This window comes from Herpailurus yagouaroundi, unplaced genomic scaffold (assembly GCF_014898765.1).
Source record: "Herpailurus yagouaroundi ecotype Mexico unplaced genomic scaffold, PumYag 28, whole genome shotgun sequence".
Lineage (NCBI taxonomy): Eukaryota > Metazoa > Chordata > Mammalia > Carnivora > Felidae > Herpailurus > Herpailurus yagouaroundi.
The window spans coordinates 37,742,102-37,750,476 of record NW_024412376.1 but is presented as its reverse complement, the minus strand read 5'-3'; the positions used below and the strand labels follow the sequence as shown (position 1 = coordinate 37,750,476).

The 8,375-nt window shown below is 47.8% G+C and overlaps 1 long non-coding RNA gene across 2 annotated transcripts; it reads left to right on the top strand.

Moving 5' to 3' along the window:
* Nucleotides 1-1,130: 1,130 nt before the first annotated feature.
* LOC121028596 (uncharacterized) lies at nucleotides 1,131-8,172 on the top strand. Of its 2 annotated transcripts, none has more exons than XR_005789344.1 (3): nucleotides 1,131-1,675; nucleotides 3,307-3,445; nucleotides 8,127-8,172. It is a non-coding gene; the product is annotated as an uncharacterized LOC121028596 (long non-coding RNA). The 2 variants fall into 2 exon arrangements; XR_005789337.1 differs by having other exon boundaries at nucleotides 7,785-8,159.
* The last annotated feature ends 203 nt before the right edge of the window (nucleotides 8,173-8,375 follow it).

Genomic DNA, 8,375 nt, shown 5'->3' with positions numbered 1-8,375 from the left:
AGGCTCCAGGCTCCGAGCCATCAGCCCAGAGCCTGACGCGGGGCTCGAACTCACGGACCGCGAGATCGTGACCTGGCTGAAGTCGGACGCTTAACCGACTGCGCCACCCAGGCGCCCCACTCACATTCAGTTTTAAGGCTGTGTTATTCTAATGATGTTTACCATTAGCCACTTCTGACCAAATAAAAGAATGGCGGGGGGGGGGGGGGGGGCGTCCGCTCATTAACGCATTGGGACTGGCACTGTTTTGTCACCACTTGACTGGAGTTTCAGATGCCTCAGGTTTGCCCTGTATAGAAGGGAGAGAAGCAAGAGCTGCCCTTACGTGAGGGTGAAATGGTTTGCATTTATAATGGAACTGGAGGGCTGGGCTAGCTCACTGAAGCACATACAGAAAACAGAGCTTTCCTCTCAGAGGAACTGAAGGAGAGAAACAGAGGAGCTGAAGTTGGATAGCATCCTGCTTTAAAAGTAGGCATTGGGGGGCGCCTGGGTGGCTCAGTCAGTTGAGCGTCTGGCTTTGGCTCAGATCATGATCTCACAGCTCCTGGGTTCGAGCCCCGTGTGGGGCTCTGTGCTGACAACTCAGAGCCTGGAGCCTGCTTCAAATTCTGTGTCTCCCTCTCTCTCTGCTCCTCCCCTGCTCATGCTCTATCTCTCTCTCTCTCCTTCAAAAAATAAATAAATAAATAAATAAAATAAATAAATAAAAACATTAAAAAATTAAAAAAAAATTAGAAGTAAACGTTGGGGATAGTGGATTGTAGCCGTGCTATGATAGGATCCAGCTCTTTATCTATTCATTCATTCCATTCCTTCAGCCAACGCTTCAGCCAATGTGTAGTGAACACCTACTATGCACCAGGCACTGTTCTGGGCCCTTGGGACACAGCAATGGCAAAAACAGATAAAAGAAGATTTCATTCTAGAGAAAAGAGTCAGACAATAAGCCACAATGCATGGATAAACTATAAGATGCATTAGGAGATTATAGTGAAAAAGAAAAGCAGGAGTAGGGTGGGTGGGAGTGGAAGTGTAGGGTGGAGGTGTGCTGTGGAATTCACAAAGGTAGGGAGGGGAGGCCTCAGGGGGGGTGACTGGAACCCAGTGGACTTCTGGGTGAGGAGCAGGAAGGACACGGGTGTGAAGCAAGGAGTGTGCTAAAGATGCAACAAAGAGACCTGTGTGGCCAGAGCCAAGAGAAGGAGGGAAAGAGTGAGAGATAACATTAGCGAGAGGCAAGGCAGACCACCTCAGACCTGGCGGACTGTTGGGAGGCTTTGCTCTTACCCTGAGTGAACTGAACTGGGGAGCTATGGCAGTGTCTGCAGCACACCATGGCATGTCCAACCTAGGTTTCAGATTAACCGGGGGCTGTGGCAGGGCATGGAGTCCTATGGCGGGAATCCAGTAAGTGCAGAAGGGCAGGGAGGTTGGCGGCTTAGACCAGGCGGTGGCCGTGGAGAGAGTAAGCTTCCACGTGAGTTGTTGAGACTGGCTTCCTCAGGCTTTGCTGGTGGACTACATGCAGGGTATGAGAGGAATTAAAAACGGAGCTGGGAAATGGCAACGATGGAAAAGAGAATCTAAAATAAACCAAGTGCACTCACAATCTAACGCTGGGTCACACGGGAGGATGCCGCAGGGATGGGACGGTGTACCGACGCAGCTCCGGGTAAGGAGGCATCAGGGTGCCGTGGGAAGAGACTGGGTTTTTGTATCAGATGGTCTTGGGTTCTTTTTTTTTTTTTTTTTTAATTTTTTTTTTCAACGTTTATTTATTTTTGGGACAGAGAGAGACAGCATGAACGGGCGAGGGGCAGAGAGAGAGGGAGACACAGAATCGGAAACAGGCTCCAGGCTCTGAGCCATCAGCCCAGAGCCCGACGCGGGGCTCGAACTCACGGACCGCAAGATCGTGACCTGGCTGAAGTCGGACGCTTAACCGACTGCGCCACCCAGGCGCCCCAAGATGGTCTTGGGTTCTAACGCATTTGCTTTCTCTGTGATTTTGAGGAAGTAGTTTGACCCCCCAGAACTTCAGTTCCTTTGACCTGTGATATGGGGTGATCATATAATAATACTCCTCCTGTAGGGTTTCTAAAGATTAAATGAGATAATGCATGTGAAATTCTGGGTAGCCAGCTCTGGAAATGTCAGCTATTCCCTCTCCTTCCCCTGAGAGGCTGGATAAATCATCCCGACCCAGAGCTGGTGGTGGGAACGAGGAGAGGGCAGAGAAGCTGTTTCGGGTGCAGCGTCAGTTATAGAGACTGTCACCTCTGGGGGACGTTTACCAACTCTCTCTGAGACAACGGGACAGGGTGCGGGGGGGGTCTGAGGATTCTGGCCGGAGGCCAAGTTTCTGTCTGGCAGCTGTGACCTTCTGTCGGTGGACCGCAGCCAGATAGGCCTAATGAGTGATTTAAAAAAATGCAGCGTGGAGGTATGTAACCATGGCAGAGCAGGACCTTGTTTCCGTGGGAGCAGGAACACTTAGGGGCGGATGTGACCCCGCTGCTGGTAGAATGGTTTAAAAGGCAGGGAGCCTGTGCGCTGAGCTCTTCAGCCTGGTAAGACCAGTGGACTCCCAGGAATCAGGAAAGGGCCACCGTCCCACCCCATCACGTGTATTTATGTGGGGGAGCCTCTGCACTCCTTGATTGTTGATTTGGAACTAACAGAAGTGAAAGCAGCTTGCAAAGCTCCAGTCTGAGCCCTCATTTCCATCAATCTTCAGATCTGGCCTAGCTCATTCCACTCCCCTCACTTTCTTTTTGCCCTCCTGTCGTAGTCTGCTCAGGCTCCCATAACAGGACACCATAGACTGGAAGGCTCAAACAACAGACATTTATTTCTCACCATTCTGGAGGCTGGAAGTCCAAGGTCACGGTGTTGGCAGGTTTGGTTTCTTCTGAGGCCTGGCTCCTTGACTTGTATCTCTCGTCCTCTCATTGCCCCTTCCCTTGGTCATCCGTCTGTGCACGTGCACCCCTACTGTCTCTTCCTCTTCTTAGCATAAGAGCACCGGTCATATTGGATTAGGTCCTATCCTAATGGCCTCATTGTAACTTAATCACATCTTTAAAGAGCTTATCTCCAAATAGGGGTACATTCTGAGGCCCTGGAGCTGGGGCCTTAACATATGAATTTAGGGTGACACAATCCAGCCATAACATTCCCTCTAGCTTCTGGGATTTTTGTTTGTTTGTTTGTTTTGCCATGGTCTGGACTGGGGTCCAAGCTTCTTGAATGTTTCCTGTTTCTGTCTCCATCATCCCTTTCCTGCTTGCGTTTCAACCCTAGAAAAATAGATTCAATGCCCTAGAGAAAAATGGATCAGAGAAACTAAAGATGTCTGAAGTCCTGGTACCTGGCTACTCGGCCCTTCTGAATGCCATGGCATAGTGTCCGCTGTCCTGTGCCTAAAACCGTCCTGGAAATGGTACGCACTCCTGTAGATCTGAGGCACCTGAGCCAGGCCTTCCTTGGGGAAACTTTCTACCATTTTTCCTCCAGAAGCCTCTCTTGTGTCAGTCATAAGGTTCAAAATCTAAATTAAAATTTTACATACATTGGACTCCTACTAGCTTCCAGACATTGTACCAGCTGCTTCCACATATATTAACCATTGTAACCAATTCAATGATGATTTAATTTAAGAGGGGTGATTGGATTTGGACCTGAAAATTTTAAAGGGTAAGCCAGGATATAATTCTAAAACATCTTCTATGGTTCTAATGAAATATATATTGGGAAACGAAGCACCAACATTGAAATTTTTTATTGTCAGCACGGTTGATGAGTTTGCTGGGTTCATTTGGATTGTAGTGGGTAGTTTAGCTTTAGTAATAAGGGCTGGATGTAAGAGTTCATGAGGAAACTAGGAAGACAGAAACTCCAAACGGCCCCAAGGATGCTTGGGAAGATCCTACAGCCTAACTGTAAGCACATTCAGGAACTGTGCCCCATGGCAGCTGGCCTTACCACATAACTGCAGCAGCAGGTGGATTTTGTGCTCTGGAGCTCCACCTATAAGGTACTCAGTTACTCTGTCTCTGCTTTTGAATTTCAGCAGCTACTACAGAAAACAGAAGCTCCCTCTGTATATTCTGAGCTCAAACCTGAAAGCAGATGTGACAGGTTCAGCCCTAGTTGGCTAATTTTTCACACCAGGTCATATCATAGGTACTGACCAGCCTTGAGGACAGAGACCTGTCCTATGCAGCTGCATTATGGTGGGATCACACAGTGCTCTGAGAAGTTTCTGCAGGAGCAGGAAGACTGGGTTGTCTGGTGTAATTGACCAAAGTAAGCCGGTGGCAGAGGACTGTGGGTAGAGCACCGTACTGGACCTCAGAAGGTCATTTGCTCATTTCTGCCATGGGCTTTTCATGTGAAATGCCTTAGTTTCTTTATCAACAAAGAGAGGGAGTGGGTGGAAATGTCTTATCTTGACTTAAGGAGCTATGTAATGATTAGGTAGAAAGACAGAGAAGCAGCAGGTATTCTCTAATTGCAGAACAGCCTGGGTATTAGAAACTCAGCCAATAGACCTAATCAATTCAGCAGAAGACATCATTAGCACTTGGCTACAAGGCTACCAGTGAGAAAACAAGCTGGTGGTTTTTATTATATTATATATGAACTGCTGATGTTCCTCCTGCTGGTAGGAGTCTGTGCTGGAGTTGTTGGGAATTACTTTGTAAAGCCTGGCTAGGTGGGGGATGGGAGGAAAAACAGAGCTGGGGGCATTGTTTGCTGTGAACAACCGTAAAATCCACTTTGAAAACTGAAAAGTTGTAACAGAGATAAGGTGGCTGGGAACTGGCTTTGGCTTGCTCAGGGAAACAAAACAAAACAAAACAGCACAAAACCCAGAGAAGGGGATTCCATTCTAAGAGGCTGAGTGGCAGAAACATCTCTTCAGGAAGGCAAGAACCAGTCCCAACAGGTTCTGCTCCAGGAGATGCAGTAGCCAGGCGGGTAGAAGAAGAACGGGTGCCAGGTTGTTCTGTTCAATGCTTCTTCCTGCTAGGGCTAGGGGAAAAGGTAAGGGTCTGATGCAAAAATGCAGTTGGGGAACGTGTCCCAAGTCTGGCTGCTCCAGAATGGCCAAAGCCAAGGGCTATGATGAACTTGATTGCTTCAAGGACACCAGAAGCATGGTACCTGGGAGGTCAAAGGCAGAATTCTGTCCCTTGGGGGAGAAAACGGACCAGAACAATGGAAGGTGTAAAGACCTTGGATATATAGTCCTAGAAGAGTAGGGATAGATATGAAGTCAAGAGCCTCCAAGTGGTCCATTCCAGGACCTAGGTAACATGCCACTCTGGGGGACTCAGAGGGACACAGTCATGCCTGTGCTAGGGAAGTTTGGTTCTGGCTGCTGTGAAAGGAGCTGAGAGAGGCAGGGGCAGCTGTTGGAGCTGGGACTTGGGTTGAGCATAAGCTTAAGTCCTGGCCCACTTAACTTTGGTGACTCAAGAAAAATAATGATCAGTTCAGGGGTTGATCTTCTTCCCTGTAAAACAGAGTCAACAATAGAGCGCTCCTTGAGGAAGGAGATGGGGGGACAGGGAGAGAACGTGGAGTAAGACTGGAAGTGCCCCGGATGCAGCCATTGGACTAGAACACCCGGAAGCTGGAAAGTGAATAAGCAGTCAGTTCTTTGGCCCCAGATTAAGAAACAGATATAAAACTGAACAGCACAAAGTTGTATGAAAGAAGCAGACTCTGGGAAAGGTTTTCTTTTCTGTCCTTTGCCACTCACTTTTCAAACATCTGTACTTTTATCCACACAGAAGTCTCTGAGGGCCTGTCACATCTGGGAGAACAGGCCTCCTGACCAAGATAGTCAATTGCAAACCCAAGACAGCACTGGGACTGTGATCTATCACTCAGGGCTTTCCAGGAAGATCCTATTCAGAAGCCAGGCTCTTAACAGGCAAGGAACAGTGTTAATAAAAGTCCTTTTTACTTGAAAAGGCACAGGGAAAAAAAAAAAAAAAACCAATAAAAGCTGAGCCCAGCTCTTAAAAAAAAGGTTGATAAAACTGACAAAAAATAAAGAAGCAGTTTATCGTGGTTCTAAAGGAAAGAGGAGGGTTTTTCTTTCTCTTTTTTACAGGCAGAATTAATTAATCCACCATCACCAGCTTGTGCTCTGAATGGAATGTTAGCTCTAACTCTGGGGGGTGGGGAAGTCCTCCGGACCCTGGATAAGCTTCCATTAGAGCAACAGTGTTTAAAATAGTGAATTTAAATTCATCTGCTAGACAGAATAGGGCAGCAGGAGTACAGAAGAAAGCAATCTGAGGAGAGTGCTGTTAAGAAGCAGTTCTTGAGAGAAGAATTCCAGCTCCTTAAACTTCCCTCAGGGGTTAGATGGTAATGATATCAGAATAACCATAGTGGTATCAGTGACCGTGGTTTAGCCTCCTTCTTCTGCTTTTCTCACATCCTCCCCACTGAATCCATGGAGTGTCTACACCGTGAGTGAGCATGACAAAAGGAGGCTGTCCAACCAGTGGGGCCAGGGACCAGCCAGGACAGCTGCTGCTGTCCTCCTGGGTCCCTTCACTGCAGTTCCAGAGCCTAAACCAAACTCCCCTAGTTCAAGCCTGTGTCCCTCTGAACCCCCCAGGGTGACATGTCTCCCGCATACTGGGATGGACTGCTTGGGAGGCTCTTGATTTCTTATCTATCCTCACTCTTCTAGGCCTGCATATCTGAGGCCTTGATGTTTTCCATCCTTCTGGTCAATTTCCTCCCCTAGGAACCGAATTCTGCCCTTAGCCCCCAGGCTAAAGTCCTGTCAAAAATGGGCAGATTTTGTGGAAGCAGAGCCATAGCCTGACTGAACATTTGACTGACATCTGAATTCCCTGCTGCTATGGCCACTTCCTGTTCAGATGCCCAGGAGAGCCCAGAGTGCTGTGGCACCTTGGAGGCTTGCTCTGTCCACTTTTCCACATTCTTGCTTGTCCAGGCCTGGCTTTCTCCCAGGCCTTCTCACTCCAGGTGTTGTAGCATGCCTCCCATCTGGCCCACTCAACCAGCAATCTGGAGCAAGCCATGGAACCCTGTGGAAGATCTGCATCAAAGACAACGGATACACTGCAGACACAATAGAGACTATACAATGTGTACAGATAAACCTAGACCTCAGATTTAGGTAAGTTTGGGATTAAATGTATTCACTGATTCATTCACTCACTAAAAAAACCTATTGAGAGCTTATTATGTATCAAGCCTTGTTCTAGGTGCTCAAGATAGAGTAGTAAACACAAAACTACTTGTCCTTAGGAAAGTGATGCTCTAGTAGGGAAGGTGGACAATAAACAGGTGAAGTGGGAAAAAAGTATATTAATGCTATAAAGAGAAATCAAGCAAGAAAGAGGACAGGCCATATGGGATAACTGTTGTGACTTTAGATAGAGTCAGAGAAGGCCTCATTGAGAGGCTGACATCAAGTAAAGACCTAAGAGATGTTCACAAGTGAGCCAGGCCATGTAGGAGCCTGGAAGAGAGCATTCCAGACAAAAGAACAGCCAACGCCACGGCCCTGAGGTAGGAGTACGCCTAGTGCATCTAGGAGGCCAATGGACTGAAACAGAGAAAATGAGGGGGAGATTAAGTCGGGACATCACTCAGAACCTGTGGGCCTAGGATGTTGGCCTGTGACATGAATGTGTTAGTCAGTTTGGGCTGATGTAACCAAATACTGTAGGTGGGTGGCTTTAAAAAAAAACCCAAAACATTTATTTCTTATATTTCTGCAGCTGGAAGTCCAAAGTCGGAGTGCCAGCATCTGTCAAGTTTTGCTGACAGCCTCTCCTTGTCTTGTAGATGGCCACCTTCTTGCTGAGTCCATGCAGGGCAGAGGGAGGGAGCTTTGAAGTGTCTTCTTCCTATGAGGGCACTAATCCCATCATGGGGGCTCCACCCTCAGGATCTTATCTGCAAATTACCTCCCAAAGGCCCACCTTCTACTACAATCACATCATCAACATATGAATTTGGAGAGTGGGGTCCCAATTCCATCCTGTAACAGGGAGCTACTGTTACAGGAGCTACTGTTCTTTTTTAAAATTTTTTTTAACGTTTATTTATTTTTGAGACAGAGAGAGACACAGCATGAACAGGGGAGGGGCAGAGAGAGAGGGAAACACAGAATCGGAAGCAGGCTCCAGGCTCTGAGCCATCAGCCCAGAGCCTGACGCGGGGCTCGAACTCGCAGACCGAGAGATCGTGACCTGAGCCGTGACGCTTAACCGACTGAGCCACCCAGGCGCCCCAGGAGCTACTGTTCTTAACCGGTAAGAAGATTAATTTTGAAGTATTTTACCCTTCATTATATCAACAGCTACCTG